Here is a 20,084-nt window from a genome sequence, read left to right as displayed (position 1 = left end):
GCTTTTCCTAAATTTGCTGTGTTTTGACTGCTTTTAGCTCAGAAAAAATCCTTATGCCAAAGAGACATGTTTGGGGGTGGCAAAATCTCCCCTTCCAACCCTTTACCGAATCTCTAGTACTTATATTTATAATCTCTAGTTATATTTTTATTGGCTCATTTTATTGAGGAATCGAATAGTATGGTGGTTGGAAATAAATAGAACGCAGAGGAGTAGGTCAGGTCTCCGTGATTAACAAGCAGTCTTCCTTGCTCCTGTGTCTTAATAAAATCATATATTTAACTGGAATAGTCTACTCTCACTTAGGCTTGCTCAGGAGTGTGTTGGAGGATGTATGAAGGTCCAGGAAATTGAAGAGGGATGTGAATGCTGGAGACTTAACTCTCCAGCAAGGAACAAAAGCAGTTAAGTGGCCTGGGGAGGGCAGGTGACCTGAAGCTCACTCCTATGGGCCTGGTATCTGGGCCCAGTGGAATCTCCAGGGGCATCCCAACCAAACCCCTGCCCAACACAAAAAGCAGCCTCCTTCCAGCTTAGTCTATGGTTCCTCCCTTCCCCCAGCCTGCTTTCCCTGAGGTGGGGAGTGTTTCCCAGGGCCCATGTGACTTCCACTGGCAAGTGACGATTACAGACGGTTTACCAGTCAGTAAAACTGCCAAAGGCTTTTGTGCTGTAATAATCCTTTTCCTGTTTAAAACTCTGGGGATTTTCTACTCTTGCCAATAGTTTTTCAAGTCAGCAATTACGTTGTGGATTATGTAATGGCTAGGTATTAAAAATAGAAAAGACCAGAGTTTGCGTCTATTTTAACCAAATCAAAACAGAGCAGAGGGGAAAGGAGGAGAGGGAGAGACCAGAGGAGGAGGGAAAAAGAGTTTACGTGACAAGAAGCAGCCAGATCCCATCATGTGACTGGGCAATCCAGCCCACAATTTACTGTGCTCTTTTCCTGCCATTCTTGGCCCAAGGGGCTGTACTCTTCCTTGGCCTCCTCCAGGGAGAGGACCCTGAGGAGAATTCCTTTATTTCTCAGCTAAGCCTGGGGTGTTTGCCTGCCTCTGACAGGCGAAATGACTAAGGGCAGAGGGGATTGATTTTGATGTGATTAAAAACTATTTGCTATGAAAATCCACTTTTATTATAGCTACTGCCAACCCTCCAACTTCCCCACTGTCATCTCTTCCCGCTGGATTGCCATCCCTAAACCCTCATCTGGCAGTTCCAAGGCTGCTGTTCGTCGTTCTAATGTGACTTCTCACCAATCCTCCACCCTCACCCCAAGTGAAGAGATCTCTGTTTTTTTCTGGGAACCTACTGAGTAACTTTAAGGGCCCTCTAATGAGATTTTAGGTGCCAGGTGGGTCTGGAGTAGGGGGTATATTTTTGGAAGGGAAACTTCATGTAAGGGCCTGATAGATCATACCAAAATATACCAGGCTTCTACTGTGTCACCTTCGAAGTCCCTCACTCCATTCCGGATACAGAGGCAGCTGCAGGGGCAAGTCTTGAGTTAATCACCTCTAGCCCTTGGGCCTACGTAGAGCACAGGCTGAGCAACCAGATTTAGTAGGTCTAGGGGGCGGGGGGTGGTGGGTGCTTTGAAGAAGCAGCTTACTGTTTCTGAATATGGAACCCAGATAGCTTTGGCAGGGTTAGGGCGAGAGACCTGGGAGTCTAGACCAGCGATAGGATTAGTAACAGGCAATATTAGAAAGTTGTGTCCTCATTGTTCTTCCTCAGTCTTCGTCTGATCTGGGGTGGAGGAATGCCAGTAGCTCAAAGGAACACTGGTCCTAGCTTTACCCAGCACTGCCCCGATTAGTGGAAGTACGGTGAAAGAAGAGAACTCTAATTTGAGGATTATAAGCATAATTTCACTAGGTAGGTGGAGGGTATGGGCACTCTTCCTTAGGGCCTTTCAAATCCTAATGCCAACCTGGACTAGGAAGTGCCTGTGACTCAACCTTGGGTGTGGTCAGTGTCACTGCAGCATCAGTTTTCTGTTATCTGACAGGCTGGCTTCTCCAGACCCAGATAGTTAGCAGAAGTTGTCCATCTTCTGAGTATCTGTCCTCTACATCCCTGAGGCTTTGAGCAAGATTAGGAGTCCACAGAAGCACCTGCCTTCGGGTCAGTCAGAGGCTAAATCATTGCAAGGTCCACAAGGAAGCTTTTCTGTCTGAACTCAACTTTCTGTTGTGGCCTCCTTCCCACTCCTACCCGCCCATGACCTTACAGTTTGACCACAGCAATGTTACATACACCGGTCATCCCCCTCCTGAAGGAGATCACCTTTTCTTTCTTTTTTTTTTTTTTTTTTTTAAAGATTTTATTTATTTATTTGACAGAGAGAAATCACAAGTAGATGGAGAGGCAGGCAGAGAGAGAGGAAAGCAGACTCCCTGCTGAGCAGAGAGCCCGATGCGGGACTCGATCCCAGGACTCTGAGATCATGACCTGAGCCGAAGGCAGCGGCTCAACCCACTGAGCCACCCAGGCGCCCCAGGAGATCACCTTTTCTATCATTATTATAATATTTAATGGATTTCCACTCCCAACATACACACACACACACACACTCTGTAGTGGTGGTGCTTTCTGTTGCTTGTTGTGGTGTCTGTTGCTTGTGAGAATGCTCGTAGTCACAAACTGGTATAGACAAAGTAACACATTTTAACAGATTTAACTTTTATTCATCCAGTTGACAAAGACACAGTAGTGCTTCTATGTGTTGGACATTCATTTGGGCCACAGAAGTGTAAGGTATAAAGGATAGATCTCTTGCATTAACTCCCTTACATGAAGTTTCCCTTCCAAGACTCAGAGCTAGGCAACTACTTCCCTTTACTACACACACCATCACACTCCTTGGACCCCCTTCTTTATCCCATTCCAATATCAGACCGAGAAATGAGTTTGGGGACGGGGCGCCTGGTTGGCTCAGTAGGCTGGGCGTCTGTGTTTGGCTTGGGTCATGATCCCAGGGTCCCAGGATGGAGCCCCATGTCAGGCTCTCTGCTTTCTGCTTGGTGGGGAGCCTGCTTCTCCCTCTTCCTCTGCCTGCTGCTCCCCCTGCTTGTGTACTCTTCCTCTCTCTGTGTCAAATAAATAATAAAGTCTTTAAAATAAATTAAAAAAAAAAAAAAAAAGAAATGAGTTTGGGGCATGGACCAAGACAGGAGAGGGTTAGGCTTCAGGCTTCCACATTATTTGTTGCAATTCCTGTGGCCAGAAGTACTGGGTGGTGGGCATGGGAAGAGGGCTGGATGTGGGGAGAGGTTATAGCACCTGAAATGACTCTAGGAACTCCTGGAGCTCCTGTGTCTTCCAGCAGAAGTCTGGGAGAGGACGTTGGGAGAGGGAGTAAGAGGAGAGTAAGAGGAGGAGTGAGGAAGGGAGGGAAGGAAGAATCAGGTAAGGGAAGAGGGGATTGTAGGCAGACCCTTTGGGCTGGGCAGAGCCAGATTAACAGGGACATCTCAGAGCTCACCTAGGACAGACAGGGCAGGTGAAATCTCTTATTTAAGGTGCCAGATCTTGTGGAAGCGAGCAGGGATGTCTTGGCAGCCTGGTATCTAGCCTGGTGATCTGACTTCAGGCCAACCAGGGCTGCCAAACAAGGGGCGGTACTAGCACCTGCTCTGTCTCTCAGCACCCTCGTCCATCCAGATAGACCGTTCCAAAGACCCATCTCTTGTGTTACAAAAGGCAACCAGTTCACTAGCACTTACTTCCCTGAGGGGTTTGCATTTGAGAGACCCCAGAATATTACTTCTACTACTGCTGTATAAATTTTACTAGAACTGTTACTTTTCCTCTAGGCAAGTAATTTGGTAATTTAAAATTTTATCAAGGGGCCCCTGGGTGGCTCAGTCAGTTAAGCATCCCCCTTTGGCTCAGGTCATGATCCCGGCATCCTGGGATGGAGCCCTGCATTGGGCTCTCTGCTCAGCTTGGAGCCTGCTTCTTCCTCTCTCTCTGCCCCTCCCTCTCTTATGCTCTCTCTCTCAGATTTTAAGATAAAATCTTAAAATTTTTTTTTCTTGGGGCACCTGGGTGGCTTAGTGGGTTAAAGCCTCTGCCTTCAGTTCAGGTCATGGTCCCAGGGCCCCGAGATAAAGCCCCGAGTCGGGCTCTCTGCTCAGTGGGGAGCCTGCTTCTCCCTTTCTCTCTGCCTGCTTCTCTGCCTACTTGTGATCTCTGTCTGTAAAGTAAATAAATAAAATCTTAAAAAAATTTTTTCTCAAAATTTAAAAATTATTCACATAAAATTTCTGTAGTCTTGTTTTTATATCTCTACTGTATCTTCCCTTTTTCATTCCCAAAGTTGCATACTTAATGCTTCATGCTTTTTTCATTAGTTTTGTTGGAGTTCTGTTTTGTAAGCACCAGCTTTTATGTTATATCTATTGTTTGTTTATTTGCCTTTTATTTCATTAACTTTTCCTTCTTAATAATTTTTTTTTAAGATTTATTTATTTGACAGACAGAGAGCACAAGTAGGCAGAGAGGCAGGCGGGGGGTAGGGGAAGCAGGCTCCCTGCTGAGCGGAGAGCCCGATGTGGGGCTCGATCCCAGGACTCTGAGATCATGACTTGAGCCGAAGGCAGAGGCTTTCACCCACTGAGCCACCCAGGCGCCCCTCTTAATCATTTCTTTTAAGGTTTATTTATTTGTTTTGGGGGGGGTACAAAATGGGGGGAGGGGCAAGGGAGAGAGAATGCCAACACAGGGCTTGAGTTGGACACTTAACTGACTGAGACACCCAGGCACCCCTCTTCTTAACCATTTTAAAACCAGTTTTATAATTGAAAAGCAATACAGGGGCACCTGGGTGACTCAGTGGGTTAAGCGTCTGCGTTCAGTTCAGTTCATGGTCCCAGGGTCCTGTGATAGAGTCCCATGTTGGGCTCTCTGCTCAGCAGAGACCCTGTTTCTCCCTCTTCCTCTGCCTGCCCTCTTCCTGCTTGTGCTCTCTCTCCCTTGCTCTGTCAAATAAATAAAATCTTAAAAAAAGAAAAAAGCAATACAAAGGGTCACTTTTTCTTACAAACTATTATAAAAAGATCAGTTACCCAAAAGAAGAGAGGATTAAAAAAAGAACTATATATGGCTTATAAACATAGTAAGAGAAGACCTTACAAGTAAAATAATGCATCTGTAATAACGGGCCTCTAGGATTGAGTGGGAAAAAGAGGCATTTTAGAGCTAGTGCTCAGTGGAGGGAACCCTGGAAAGTAACCCAGTGCTCCTGCCCACCTCCCCCCCCATCTTTATTTAAGATTGGTATCAGGGAAGACACAGACCTCTGTTTCCTTCTCTGTAAATAGTGACTAATACAGAATGGCCCCACCTGCCTTACTTACTTCATTGGCTGTTGTATCTGATCAGATACTGAATGTGAAGGAGATGAGACCTGAACTCCCACTGAGCACTCTGCTCCCCGTCTGTTCTCCCACAATTAGCAGAGTATGAAGGGTTTACAGAGGAACCCAGCCTTCCTTGGCAGGGTTAGTTACCAGGCCGTGGCTCTTAAGGGAACATTATTTTGAAGGGAAGGAAGGGTCTTATTCTCTGTTTAGCTCACTGTGCCTGTTGTCTCATCTCTTCTTCAGCTAAGTTTTATTTTTGATTTTGTATTATAATTCTGTATTTTACGGAGAAGTACGTGGAAGGGGTGGGTGTGCTAAAAATGAGCTCCAAGAACTGGGAGGCAGGAAGGGGGGCTCAATATTAGTGGTTCCCAAACGTTTTGGTCTCAGGACCCTTTTACACTCTTAAAAATTATTGAGAACTTCAAACATCTTTATTTATGTGGGCTGTGGCTGTAGATATTTACCATAATACCAATATGGAAAAGAATATTAGAGAAAAACTTTAAAAGTATTTATTAATTATGTAAAAATAACAATAATAAATCCTTTACATGTAAGATACTTTTTATAAAAATATGTTATCTAAAATGAAAAAATTCAGAGAGTTATTATTTTACAGTTTTGCAACTGTCTTTAATGACTGGCTAAACAGAAGACATTCGGATTCTTGTATCTCCTTTACCAGTCTATCATATGTTGCTTTGGTTGAAGTAGGTGAATACAAACCCACTTCATACAGATTTGTAGTTGAAAAAAGTAGGAGTATTTTTAATAGGCTTTTCAGATAATTATGGATAACTTCTTTGATGTTTCACCAAAACTAGACAAATGGTATTTTCTTTTTTTTTTTTTTTTTTTTTTCAATTTTATTTTATTTATTTATTTATTTATTTTTTAATTTTTTATTTTTTATAAACATATATTTTTATCCCCAGGGGTACAGGTCTGTGAATCACCAGGTTTACACACTTCACAGCACTCACCAAATCACATACCCTCCCCAATGTCCATAATCCCACCCCCTTCTCCCAAACCAAATGGTATTTTCTGATAGGTAGTTGCAGTGTGAGATCTGAAACCGAATCAGTGTATTTCTCATCCTCAGTTATATTCTAATCCATTGATCTGTTTATACTTTGAATGGTTCTTTAGCTCATGGTTGAGACATCATGCATTGGTCATTTGGAAAATAATGGCTTGGTGATTGCAGATTTTCCCAATGTAGACACATTTTGATCCATAGTATTACATTCCTTAATATTACTGCTGATGTCATCAGCAAAGTCTTTAAGTACCAGGAAGCTGTGAAGCTCATGGTGTGGAGACAAGTTTTCTGAAATTCTAATTTTCACTTGCCAGATCGAATTTTATCTTTCGCAAAACATACTATCAGTTTTCCTTGATGTGACAAGCTCACTTCATTGATTTTTAAGAAAATGACTGTGAAATGCGCATGTCTGAGTAATCATAGTTTGTCAGTTGTTCTTTCCTTTTTTGGAAGGGGGTGGGGGTTAGTAATTTTTATAATAAAAATGTTTCATGGAAAAAGGAGGTGGTTCATTTCTCAATGCAAACAATCACATGAATTTATCTAGTACTTTGGTATATAGCAGAAGTGCTTTATGTACAGACTATTAACAAGATGTACTCATGGATTTTTTTTTTTTAAGATTTATTTATTTATTTGATACAGAGAGAGATGGTAAGTAGTCAGAGAGGCAGGCAGAGAGAGAGGGGGAAGCAGGCTCCCTGCAGGGAGCCTGATGTGGGGTTTGATCCCAGGACTTTGAGATCATGACCTGAGCCAAAGGCAGAGGCTTAACCCACTGAGTCACCTAGGCGCCCCTTGTTTTTTTTTTTTTTAAGATTTTATTTTTAAGTAATCTCTACACCCAACGTGGGGCTCAGTCTCATAACCCTGAGATCACAAGTCACAGGCTAGCCAGGAACCCCAAGAGTCATGTTAAAAAATCAGTAATTATTGTTCTATCATGGCATTCTTGTGTGAAGCTAGCCTTTTTGTTAAACCAAAGTGCCTGGGGTGAAGAATATGACTTCGGTGATTTGTGTTAAGTCCCCAGAAGTTTTACACCACTGTTGCTTTTGTATTATCAGTTCAAATGTCAACTGAGTACTGCAAAAAAGTCTTAGTATTATTATAAATATGGTCTTTACCTCTTGGGCCGCACTGGAAGGGCCTTTGGGACTCCCAGGACTCCAGGGATCATAATTTGAGAGGCACCAAGGTGTGTGATCGTGGGCAATAATAGTTTGTGGCTTGGAGCACCTCGGTATCCCTAGACCTCAGTTTTCTCAGCTGTTAAGGGGAGCCAGGGTTCTACACACACAGACTGTGTTTACTAGTTCTTGAAGCCACTTCTCCCTTAGGATGCTGCTCTCTTCCTTCCTTTCTTATGTCTTCTTTCCCCTCCGTATCTCCCCACCCCAAGCCTACCTCTTAGAGGTGGGGATCTTCCTTGTTGTTTTCCCTCCTCTTTTCTTCCCTGAGCTATCTTATCCCCTCCTTGATCTTAAGCCATCACCTGTAGGCTGACAACTCCCAAATCTCTATTTTCAGTGCAGATGTCTGTCCTGGGATCCAGCGCTGTGATTCTAGCTGCCCTTGGGACCTCTTCACCTGTATGCCCTACAGGCATGTCAAAGTCAACAGGTCTAAACTGATTTCATCATCTTCCCCAACACATTGCCTCGTCGTCCAGAATAGCCAGTCTCGGTTAATCTGTCATCTACCCACTGCTTAAGCCAGAAGCCCAGGAGCCCTCCTCTCCTTATCTGATCCCCTCACTTCCCTCATCTAATCACCCAAGCCTATCAGTACTGCCTCCTAAAGATTTTCTCAATCTTTTTCTGCTCTCCAGTTCTACCACCAGTGCCTCAGGTCAGGCCCTCATCACTCCTTAACCAAACTATAGCTTGAACCTTCTCCCTGGGCCCCCTCATCTCCCCTTTCCAATTTCCAATCTGCAACTCTGGCTGGAAACCACAAGATCATCTTCTCACACTTATCTTCTTCTTGTTGTTTTATTTCCTATTAAATAAATTTCCTATTAAATAAATACATATTGAATACTTATCATGCCAGGCCCTGTGTGGGGTGCTGGGGATAGAACATAGAGCACAATAGGCGTAGTCCTTGGCATTCAGCACTCGCAGTGTATGAGGGGACAGAAGAAAGTACAGGGCACAGGTAATCAAGACACAACGTGATGGGGAAGGAGGAGAGGGCAGTGCTTGCGAGCCTCTAGAAGCCTGAGCTGAGGGCTAGCTGAGCCCGAAAGGTGGTGAGGGAACACTTCCTGGAGGAAGCAACACTCTGAGACTACACACTCGGTGAGAGTTAGCTAGGAGTGGTGGGAGTGTGGTGGTGAAAAATTTGCCTGGTAATTTGTTCATCTCATTTCCCTGCATAAAAGCCCTCTTCTGAGCTTCACCATTGCCAGCAGAATAAAGTTCAAATTCCTTATCAAGGAACCCAATCTGCGTGGCCTCACTGACCACTCCCCTGTATTGAGTCTGTGGTACTCTAAGTTAGTTCCCCCAGCCTCTGGCTAGCTCCCGCACAGCTCCAGGCCTTTGCACGTGCAGTTCCTCATGCCCTCCACCCTTCCCACCCACTCTGAATTACCGATGTCAGTTGACTCAGGAGACCTTCCATGACCCCTCCCATGTAGACTTTGTGGCTCCCTCTTCTGTGCTCCCCACCTGTGCACACACCTGCACACCTGTGCACTTGTCACATCATTAGAGCTCATCCACGTGTATCTCTGACTCTTGCTCCTACCTGCCAGTGCAGAATTCCAGGTCTTGCCTACCTCCCACACCCTCACCCTGTGAGCATTTTGGGCGTCCCCAGGGTGTGTGTCTCCCCGGCGCTGTTGGATAAGGTTAGACAGCTACACCCTCCCACTCCCAGCTATCTTTTTCCCCCTCCTCCACTCGGCAACCTCCCTTTGCCCCTGTCACACCCCATGGAGCTATCAGTTCTGCTGGACATTGCCACACCCATTAGACGCCCCGCGCCTGCTGGGAGCCACTGACACTCCTGCTGGCACGAGATCAGCTGGCTCCACTGCAGGAGTGGGGCTGGGAGGCTGCTGGCACCTCCAGTGCTTCACAGATCCTTGAGGTTTGATCCCACGGATATGTGTACGTCACAACTACTACGACTTCAGCTCAGAATTACTTCCCCCTTTCCACTGAGCAAAGCTTTGGCCCTGGTTCAGTTCACTGTGCTTGTCTCCTTCCCTTAGGAATAGTTCTTTCCTAACAAGTCTTGCAACCCTTCATGCACATATACTCCACAAGGTTCTGCCCTTGGGTGGGCTAAATAGGTGTGACCTGCATCACCCTTCAGCTCTAGCCTAGAGGGAAAAATATATGTGTATTTATATATTTAAAATAGTAGATGATATAAGTGATACTGAATAGAGCTTCATCATTAAAAAATAAAAGCAGGGCACCTGGGTGGCTCATGGGTTGACGCCTTTGGCTCTGGTCATGATCTCAGGGCCCTGCGATTGAACCCCTCGTCGGGCTCTCCGCTTAGTGGGGAGCCTGCCCCCCCCCCCCGCCTCTCTGCTTATTTGTGATCTCTGTCAAATAAATAAATAAATAAAATCTTTCTTTAAAAAGCAGTTTAGAAATACAGAAAGTAAAAAGGTAAAGCCCCCCTTCTAGCCCTTCCCCTAGCCTAAAAGCTTACCCTACTGGTAGACACTGTTAATTCTTTGGTGGGAATGTTCAGACTTTTTGCTCCATATTTATACATATATTTGGCTGGCATAATATTGGAGAAATCTCTTTCTTCTTGGATTTTCCCCTTTCCCACTCTCACATTCCTGGAGCTCATTTCCTCCTGAGCTAGCTCCCCAGATTAGAAAATAGAATCAAGTTTCAGGTGTCTCTGGCTTTTGTGTGCCAAAAACTTAGGCACTTATGAGAACTTTAGGGTTTGTGGAATAGCTCATTGAAGGAAAATGATTCTCTTGCACAGACTCAATACCTTGACTAGAAATGAGAAAGAAGGATTTCACCGGGAGTGGAAAGAACCCCCAGTTCTTTGCAGACCTCTCTTCCCCAGACTGGCTCAGGGCAGGAGAGACAGGACAGAAAGATCTGTGGTCTCCAGAGTCCCACCTGCTTTCTAGCAGATCACCTGGGCAGGCAGGAGTAAGATCCCAGAGAGGGGTGGCCACCAAGCTGTAGGGACACAGTCAGCCTGGTCCAAGATTCTTGGATGCCCATGGGTGGCAGAGAGCAGCAGAGGCTATTAGAGTGGCTTCAGCCAGCTTCACAGCCACCTCCTCTGCTCCATGCCTGGCATTTCTCAGTATTCAGTTCAGGAGAACTCAGATACACCTATAGTTGAGTTTCCTGTTGGCACGATAGGAGCTTACCATAAACATTTGAGTTGAGTTATAGAAACTAAAGTTTGGTGTCCTTCACACTTGAATTTGTGAACTGAGATTCATTCCTATGGCTTGTGCTATTAAAAAAAGTTGCAATGTATCTTAAAAATGTTTCTCCTTCAGTAGATATAAATTTATCTTGTTCTTTTTAAAAAAACAATATCCGAGATGCCTGGGTGGCTCAGTCCGTTAGTGTCTGCCTTCAGCTCAGGTCATCATCCCAGGGTTCTGGGATTCCGGCATCCAGCCCAGCTTCAGGCTCCTTGCTCAGCAGGGAGCCTGCTTCTCTCCCTGCCTGCCGCTGCCCCTGCTTGTGCTTTCTCTGTCTGACAAATGAATACATAAAATCTTAAAAAACTATTATTTTCAAAAACATACATGCTCATAGTAGAAAATTTTAACAGTACCAAAGGAGAAAGCAAAAGTTCTCCAGTCCTCTGTTCCTACTCTCTAGATAGAACTATTGCTAACGGTTTTTCCTTCTCCTCCTCCTCCTTCTTCTTTTTTCAGATTCTATTTATTTATTTTTATTTTTTTTTAAGATTTTTTATTTTATTTATTTGACAGAGAGACATCACAAGTAGGCAGAGAGAGAGAGAGAGAGAGAGGAGGAAGCAGGCTCCCCGCCGAGCAGAGAGCCCGATGTGGGACTTGATCCCAGGACCCCGAGATCATGACCCGAGCCGAAGGCAGCGGCTCAACCCACTGAGCCACCCAGGTGCCCTTCAGATTCTATTTATTTGACAGAGCACAAGCTAGGGGAGTGGCAGGCAGAAGGAGAAGGAGAAGCAGGTTCCCCACTAAGCAAGGAGCCTGATATGGTGCTCAATCCCAGGACCCTGGGATTATGACCTGAGCCGAAGGCAGCTCTGAATCCCCTATGGCCTTCTCCCTTCTGGGCTCTTCAGGGCTCTCGTGAGGCCTCTCAAGGCCACAGACACAAGCTGCCAGAGAAGTCAGCTCCTGGACTCCCTTTCTGTCTACACCCTCTTAGTCTCTCAAGGGTGAGGGTAACTTCCTACTAGAGTAGGCCCCAGTTTCCCATTCCATCTGCCTGGAAAGAAAATGGCAGCCACCTACAGAAATAGAATTGGCTGCTCTGTACTTCCCCACCTGCAGCTCCTACATCAAGCCACAAGGGGCCCCATTGTGGGACCTTTAGTCCTGGATCCATACCAGACCTGCCGAGTGTGTGGCATCGCTTCTCCATAGCAGTGGCTTTTTTTTTTTTTTTTTAAAGATTTAATTAATTTATTTGAGAGAGCGACAGAGCACAGCAGGGGGAGGGCTGGACAGAGAGGGAGAAGCTGATTTCCTGCTGAGCAGGGAGGCCAGTGTGGGGCTCAATCCCAGGACTCCTGAGATCATGACCTGAGCCAAAGGCAGCCACCCAACCAACTGAGCCACCAGACGCTTACCCCCTACCTTTTTATTTTATTTTATTTTATTTTTAAAAAATATTTTATTTATTTATTTGACAGAGATCACAGGTCGGCAGAGAGGCAAGCAGAGAGAGAGGAGGAAGCAGGCTCCCTGCTAAGCAGAGAGCCCGACATGGGGCTCGATCCCAGGACCCTGGGATCATGACCTGAGCTGAAGGCAGTGGCTTAACCCACTGAGCCACCCAGGCGCCCCCACCACTACCTTTTTAAAAGTAAATTCTATACCTAACATGGGGCTTGAACTCATGACCTCGAGATCAAGAGTCACGTGCTTTAGGGGCACCTGGGTGGCTCAGTAGGTTTAGCGTCTGACTCTTGATTTTGGCCCAGGTCATGATTTCAGAGTTGCAAGATTGAGCCCTGCATCAGACTCCGTCCGTGCTGGGCATGGAGCCTGCTTAAGATTCTTTCTCTCCCTTTTCCTGTCCCCTCTAAAAAAGAAGAGTCGGTGCTCTATTGAGTCTGCTGGGTGCCCCTGTGACAGTGGCTTTTATAGGACTGTATCAGTGGTCTGAAAGGGGGCAATTTTGTCCCAATACCACTAGCAGGGGACATTTAGCAATGTTTGGAGCTATTTTTGGTTATCACAAATTAGTATGTGGGAGGGTTAGTGGGGTACTACTGGTATACAGTGGGTAGAGAGAGGCCAGGGCTACTGCTAAACATCCTTCAGTGTGCAGAACAGCTGCTCACAAGGAAGAGTTACCAGCCCAAAATGTTACTAGTGTTGAGGCTGAGAAACCATTGGCTACAGAGGCTAGACAGTTCCCAACATGACTGTCACCATGTAGCTCCTCCTTCTGTTAACAGTGCCAAGCACGTTTATGTCTTGTTCTCTTGTAGCTTGCAACTGTTCTAAGTGCTTTATCTTCATTAACTCATTTAATCCTTACAGGTCTGTGAGGCAGGTTCCACTATTATCATCTCATCTTGCAGATGGGGAAGCCGAGTCATGGAGCTGTAAAGTACCTAGTCCAAGGTTCCCATGGTGGCAGTCTAGGCTCAGTCTCCAGATACCCTCTGTACATGCTCATGGTAAGCACAGCAGGACCTCCCTGCCTTCTTTGCTACTTCTAGAACCTTGGGAGCACCGGGGATTGTTCATAGCTATACAAGGAGGGAAAACAAGCAGGACTGGTCTTTACTCCCAGATTCTGACTCTCCCATTTCTGATGGCTTTTGTATTTTTTTTCCTTCACTCACCAAAGTGAGTACTGATTACAGAGATTATGGACAACCATGAAAATTAACTTAGTGGATTTGCATAAAAAATCCTACGTCCTTCCTACAGTGGTCTCCTAGGGCTCTTTCATTCTATAGGCTGAACTGCTTGGGTGGCAGATTCGCTTAAATATGAGAGCAGACCTGATCACACAGGAGGACAAGGAGGAGCTGGTGAGTCAAGCTTGGGACACCAGGGACACAGGACTACTCTGATTAGGCCCATAGTTTTGATGAAGGGGCTGCTCTTCCAAAGGAGGCCTCCAGTAGCCAAGATGGGAAGCTGTAAATGGGGGGAGGGTGGCAGAAGAAGTGGGAGGGGATCAGTTGGATCAAAGCCAGAGGAAATACTCATTGGTTCCTTAATTATAGGATGCCATAAGATTGGCTTTGCCTCTGGGTGTGGGGGCAGTAACCTGTGCTTTAAACAAACAGCCTTGTCACTCAACAATAATGAGCAGCAACAATAAGCATCTTCAATGGGATGAAATTGACAGGTGGCCCACAACATGCAGCCTCAAGCCTGGCCTGCAGCTGAGCTTGAATGCCACACCTGTGGAGCCAACCAGTCTGTGCTCAGGCAGCCCACAGGGTCACGGGCACAGAGGTGACATGGTCTTTCATGGGCCATTTTCCAAGAACCTGTAGGCACTGTGAGACCCTTACCCATGGTCTAGAGAATTGAAGAGACAAGATTAAGTTTGAAAAGTTAAACAGAAGCATAAGAAATACCACATATATCATGTGTAAGGCATGGAGATGTTCAGAGTCAAATGGGAATTCTGGACAGGGACTCCCTCCAGGCAGATGGTAGGGAAGGAGGTCTATATCACACCACCATGGTTCTTTTAAAAGTGGGAAACACAAACAACAAAGAAGGAAGTAAGAAGTCATACTATTAATACTAGTCAGTGGTATGTGTTATTATTTTGATTACATGCCTAAAGATCTTTTATCTGTGCACATATGTGGATGTGTACACACATGTATTTTGTTACATAACTGGGTTTGTCTCATACATATGGTTCCGTGACTTGCTTTTTGTATTTAGCAATACATTGTAAACAGTTTTGACAATAAACACACTTCTTACGGCTCTGTAGATTTCACTGTATATCTACCATGATTTAACTAATCCCTTATTATTGCCCCTTGGGTTACTAACAGTAAGGCTTCTATAAAATCTGACTTTGTGTACATCCTTATTTTTATTCTTAGAATACAGTCTTGAAGTACAATTGGTAGATCAAAAAATATGCACACTTTCAATGGGTTCATTTTATATTGCCCAGTTGCCTTCCAGAGAGGACAGATCAACTTAGGCGCTTACCCCCAGTCTTATGAGAGCATCTCTTTGCCTGCAGCTTTCCCAATATTAGGGAATACTACTTTTTTTTTTTTTAAGATTTTATTTATTTATTTGACAGAGAGAGAAAGACAGCGAGAGGGAACATAAGGAGTGGGAGTGGGAAAGGGAGAAGCAGACTCCCCACTGAGCAGGGAGCCTGACACAGGGCTTGATCCTAGGACTTTAGGATCATGGCCTGAGCCGAAGGCAGACGTTTAATGACTGAGCCAGCCAGGTGCCCCTACTTTTTTTTAATTGCAAATTTGATAAGTAAAAATAGTAATTTATTGTTGCTGCCTTATTTTGCTTTTCTTTTTAAAAAATTATTATTTTATTAGTGGGACTCTTTTTTTTTTTTTTTTAAAGATTTTATCTATTTATTTGACAGAGAGAAATTACAAGTACACTGAGAGGCAGGCAGAGAGAGAGAGAAGGAAGCAGGCTCCCTGCTGAGCAGAGAGCCCGATGCGGGACTCGATCCCAGGACCCTGAGATCATGACCTGAGCCGAAAGCAGCGGCTTAACCCACTGAGCCACCCAGGCGCCCCGGGACTCTTTTTTTTTTTAACAGGCCAATTAGTCATTGGTAATTCTCTCTTGAAGGATTGATTATGTGCTTTATTTAGTTTTCTATTGGTATATATTTTTTTCATTTCATTTGTGTGGTGTTTTATTATTATTCAGTGTGGCTTATTCTTTTTTTGTCTTTTTTTTTTTATTTAAAGATTTTATTTATTTATTTGACAGAGAGAGATCACAAGTAGGCAGAGAGGCAGGCAGAGAGAGAGAGGAGGAAGCAGGCTCCCTGCTGAGCAGAGAGCCCGATTCGGGACTCGATCCCAGGACCCTGAGATCATGACCTGAGCCGAAGGCAGCAGCTTAACCCACTGAGCCACCCAGGCGCCCCTGTCTTTTTGATTTAAAGGAGAACTTGATATATATTCAAGATATTAACTCTTAGCCTTTCTTATATAACAACCGTTTATCCTAGATTGTCATTTGCATATTTAAGAATTTATTAACCTAAAATGTCCATGCAGTCAAGGTGGTCTTTATAGATTTCCAAGCCATTGGACTGGAGGTGGCTGTGACTAGAAGTAGAGAGGCCCATGGCAGTCCTTGAGCTGGTAACAGGGTGGTAGGATGAGGCCTTCAGTTGGGGCCAGGCTGGTGAGGATCAAGCTGCACAGGTTCAGGGCAGAATGAGAGGTGGCTAAGAAATGGTAACCTTGGGAGGGGGGAATGAGGAGGGAGCAGGAAGAGTCTGGGGTGATTCAAAGGTACTCATCTGGATGGCAGAGTAAGCAGGTAGAGGATGAGCCAGACTCAGAAATACATGGAAACGTCGGGGTGGGGAGCAGGGGTGGAGATTGTTATAATCTGTCTTGGGATTGTTGATGGAGGTTCCTGGTGGAGAGAACTCATTGGTATTTGGATCTCTAGGCAGAACCTATGCTTCTGTCTTTGTGTCAGGCTTAGAAAAATTTTTTTTTCTGCTGCAGAATTATATATTCATATCAATTCTCAATACTTAAATGGTTTCTTTTTAACAAGTTACATTTATAAGTAAAAAAGGAAAAAAATTACATTTAATTCTTAATCTATATGGAATTTGTAACATTTTGGTAAATTCTGAGAGTTGAGAGTTTAACTTCTTTTTCCTAGTCAGCAATGATTAAAATATCTATCCTTAGCCTCCTGATCTGAAATACTGACTACATCTTACAGTACATTTCCACACATACCTGGGTCTGCTCTAGGACTCTGGTCTGTTCCAGTGAATTGATCTGTTCATACACCAGTACCTTCTATTTTTTTTTTTTTTTTTAAAGATTTTATTTATTTATTTGTCAGAGAGAGAGCGAGCGAGAGCGAGCATACGCAGACAGAGTGGAAGGCAGAATCAGAGGGAGAAGCAGCCTCCCTGCGGAGCAAGGAGCCCGATGCGGGACTCGATCCCAGGACGCCGGGACCATGACCTGAGCCGAAGGCAGCTGCCCAACCAACTGAGCCACCCAGGCGTCCCTTTTTTTTTTTTTTTTTTTAAGATTTTATTTATTTATTTGACAGAGAGAAATTACAAGTACACTGAGAGGCAGGCAGAGAGAGAGAGAAGGAAGCAGGCTCCCTGCTGAGCAGAGAGCCCGATGTGGGACTCGATCCCAGGACCCTGAGACCATGACCTGAGCCGAAGGCAGCGGCTTAACCCACTGAGCCACCCAGGCGCCCACCAGTACCTTCTATTTTGATCACCTTTTCTTTAATATAGCTTAATAGATGCTAGTGTGAGGTATACATCATCACACTGTTTTTCTCAGAATTTTCTTTGTTCTTTTAAGGTAGACTTCAAAATCAGTGTGCTAAATCCTCCTCCTTTGGACTACACAGTGGAGCTGGAAACATGGGTCATCCCAGTGGAGCCCTTTATATTCATAAGCAGCAAACATTCGGATTTGGAGCTGGATTTGATGGGGCTGGACTTTCTTCAGGATGCAGAAATCACCGGGCTCTTTAAGGAAGAAGCCCCTCCCTCCCATTGACCTCCATGTGGGACATTCCATAGTCTGACCCAAAGACAGCCCTATGGACCTTCAGAGCTCTTGTGTCTCTGCTGCTGTGGCTGCTGTATGCCTAGCCGTGTGCTCCCTGCTCTAGTCTCACCATCCTATACTGGGGTCTACCTGTCCATCTTGCGGGGGACCCTGCCTCCAGGCAGTGCCCTCTTCAATCCTGGTCTTCTCTAAGGGTTTCCTGTGGGTTAGCTCTGGGGATTTTTTATTAATCTGTTTTTAAATGTGTTATTCCAGAAAGAATTTTTCATAATCACCAGCATTGTAATGGCTTCTTCCTAATTTCTTCTGAGCATGCATGTTTTTACTTATTTCACGTTTGCTTGGCCCTCGCTTTCCTCCTTCCTTCTCTCCCTCCCTCACTCCCCTTTTCCTTCCTCCCTTCCCTCCCTCTTTCCCTCCCTCCCTCCCTCCTTCTTTCTTTCCTTTTCTTTCCTTCCCTTCCCTTCCCTTCCCTTCCCTTCCCTTCCCTTTTCTTCCTTCCTCCCTTCCTTCCTTCCTTGGCTTCCATCCTTCCCTCGTTCCTCCCTTTCTTTTCCTTCCTTCCCTTCCTTTCTTACTGTCCCTCCTTCCTCTTTTCTTTCCCTCCCTCTCTCCCTCTTTCTTCCTTTCCTTTCCTGCTTTCTCTCTCTCTCTCTTTCTTTCTTTCTCTTTCCTTCCTTCCTTTCTTCTTTTTCTCTTTCTTTTTAAGTGACTATTTCCAGAATCCTTTTTACTGAGGAGGAATGAACATACAAGAAAGCTACACATCCTAAGCGTACATCTCAGCGAATATTTGTAATGTGTATACTCTATAACTACCACCATGATCAAAATATTTCTTGTAGAGTTAAGAAGCTGCGGTGGGAGATTAGATGGAGAGGGAAATCACGAGTGTGTCCCTAAGCTCCTATCTTTAAAAAAATACATTTTTTATTTTTAAAGATTTTATTTATTTATTTGAGAGTGAGAGAAAACAGGAGCAGGGGGAGAAACAGGCTCCCCCCTTAAGCAGGAAGCCTGATGTGGGGCTTGAACCCAGGACCCCAAGATCATGACCTGAGCTGAAGGCAGACACTTAAGGGACTGAGCCACCCAGGTGCCTCTCCTTTTTTTTTTTTTTTTTTTTAAAGATTTTTATTTATTTATTTTAGAGAGCGTGCAGGAGAAGGGGGGAGGGGAAGAGGGAGAGAGAAAATCTCAAGAAGACTCCCCACTGAGCGGGAACTCAAGCCCTTTGATTACAACCCTGACATCATAACCTGAATAGAAATCAAGAGTCAGATGCTTAACTGACTCAGCTATCCAAGTACCCCTCCGCATCTTTTCCTAGAACTGTCTTTAAAGGGTATTAAGAAGGGAACCACACTTCAAGTCAGGTCTATACAGTGGTGTAGAGAGCAGAATGGTAAGAAGTGGTGGGTTATGTTCTGGTCCTACTCTCACTAGCCATGGGACTTCTGTGCCTCAGTCAGCACCTGTAAAATCGGAGTAGATGATAGCTCCTACTTCACAAGATTGTCATGAAGATTACACGAGGCGGTACATGTAAGTGCACAAAAAATGTTAATTGTTGTTTTTGTTGTTATTAATAATGAGGAGGAGGAGGTGGCAAGGTGGCAGTGATTCCTTTTTTTTTTTTTTTGGTGGCAGTGATTCTTAATGAAGGGTACACATCAGAATCACCTGGGGCACTTTGCACAATACACATGCTCAACCTGGCTGGATCTATTGAGTCAGAATCTATATTTTAAACACCTCTCCAAGGTATTCTGTTGCTTATCTGTGATTAAGAAGCACTGGGCTGGAGGTGGCCTGACGGGAAGCAGAAAGACCAGTGGGTGGCTCCTGTGATTGTGAGGGCTGGAGGGGTCAGAGCTGGGCAGATTCATGGCAGAGTGGAGAGGTGGCCAAGATGTGGTGACCTTGGGTGGGGAGCAAGGAAGGAAGGGGAGGAGTCAGTGGTGACTCATAGGGTGCTGACCTGGATGATGGAGTGAGCAGGTGGAGGATGAGCCAGAAACCAGAATACAGGAAATAGGGGAGGGGGACGGAGGGCCAGAGAGTGTTACAGTTCTCCTTGGGATTGCCGTTGGAGGCTCCTGGTAGAAATAACAAGTTAGTATTTGGGGCTCTAGGCCTGGGCTGATGGTATTTTTCAGGGAGTCATTGGGTTGAAGGAGATAGAGCCATGGACCTAGTCACAGAGCAAATGTTAAGAGCAGAAGATGTCCAAGTTCATAGGCATCCACCTCTGGGAAGGCCTGTGTCCATTCTTTCTTACTGCCTCCCTAGAAATAGAGAAGTGCTTGTTTCCTGTTTAATAACCCCCTTGCTGAGGACTTTTTGGGAATAAACTCTCACTTGAAGAAGAATAATAACTGTGGGTGACTTCCTCAGAGTTCTCAAAGTTTTCCACATGCCCTGAGAGAGGAGCTTATCCTTATCTTCAGTACCCTCAGACCGCACGTACGGCTAGGGCAGCGTCTTCTGACATCCCTTCATCCCACATGCTGTCACACATTCCCAGTCTACGGTGGATGGGTTCGAAGGCTCTGGCTTTCTTCAGGCCATTAATATCAACCAGTTACTCTTTGGTAAAAATTTAGGTCATTCCAGTACCCCTCCTAGAGACATGTGCATTTAGAACTACAGGGGTAGGGGCACCTGGGTGGCTCAGTGGGTTAAGCCACTGCCTTCGGCTCAGGTCATGATCTCAG

General features: G+C 45.1%; 1 protein-coding gene across 49 annotated transcripts in view; it reads left to right on the top strand.

The window, feature by feature from the left end:
• The window catches only part of ASPRV1 (aspartic peptidase retroviral like 1), a 115,972-nt gene that overhangs the window by 60,854 nt on the left and 35,034 nt on the right, over positions 1-20,084 (top strand). For 46 of the 49 annotated variants that reach the window (XM_059187947.1, XM_059187942.1, XM_059187941.1 and 43 more), the window contains one exon: positions 13,142-13,281. The exons of 1 other annotated variant lie outside the window; for it this stretch is intronic. The gene's annotated coding sequence lies outside the window, so the exon portion shown is untranslated. Of the gene's footprint in view, positions 1-13,141; positions 13,282-17,853; positions 18,913-20,084 lie in introns of those variants that run through there. 2 more of the 49 variants (XM_059187950.1, XM_059187958.1) reach the window with 2 other exon arrangements.

Source organism: Mustela lutreola, chromosome 9 (genome assembly GCF_030435805.1).
Source record: "Mustela lutreola isolate mMusLut2 chromosome 9, mMusLut2.pri, whole genome shotgun sequence".
In the NCBI taxonomy this organism is placed as follows: domain Eukaryota; kingdom Metazoa; phylum Chordata; class Mammalia; order Carnivora; family Mustelidae; genus Mustela; species Mustela lutreola.
The sequence above is the reverse complement of the archived record's forward strand: the minus strand, read 5'-3'. Positions and strand labels throughout refer to the sequence as shown.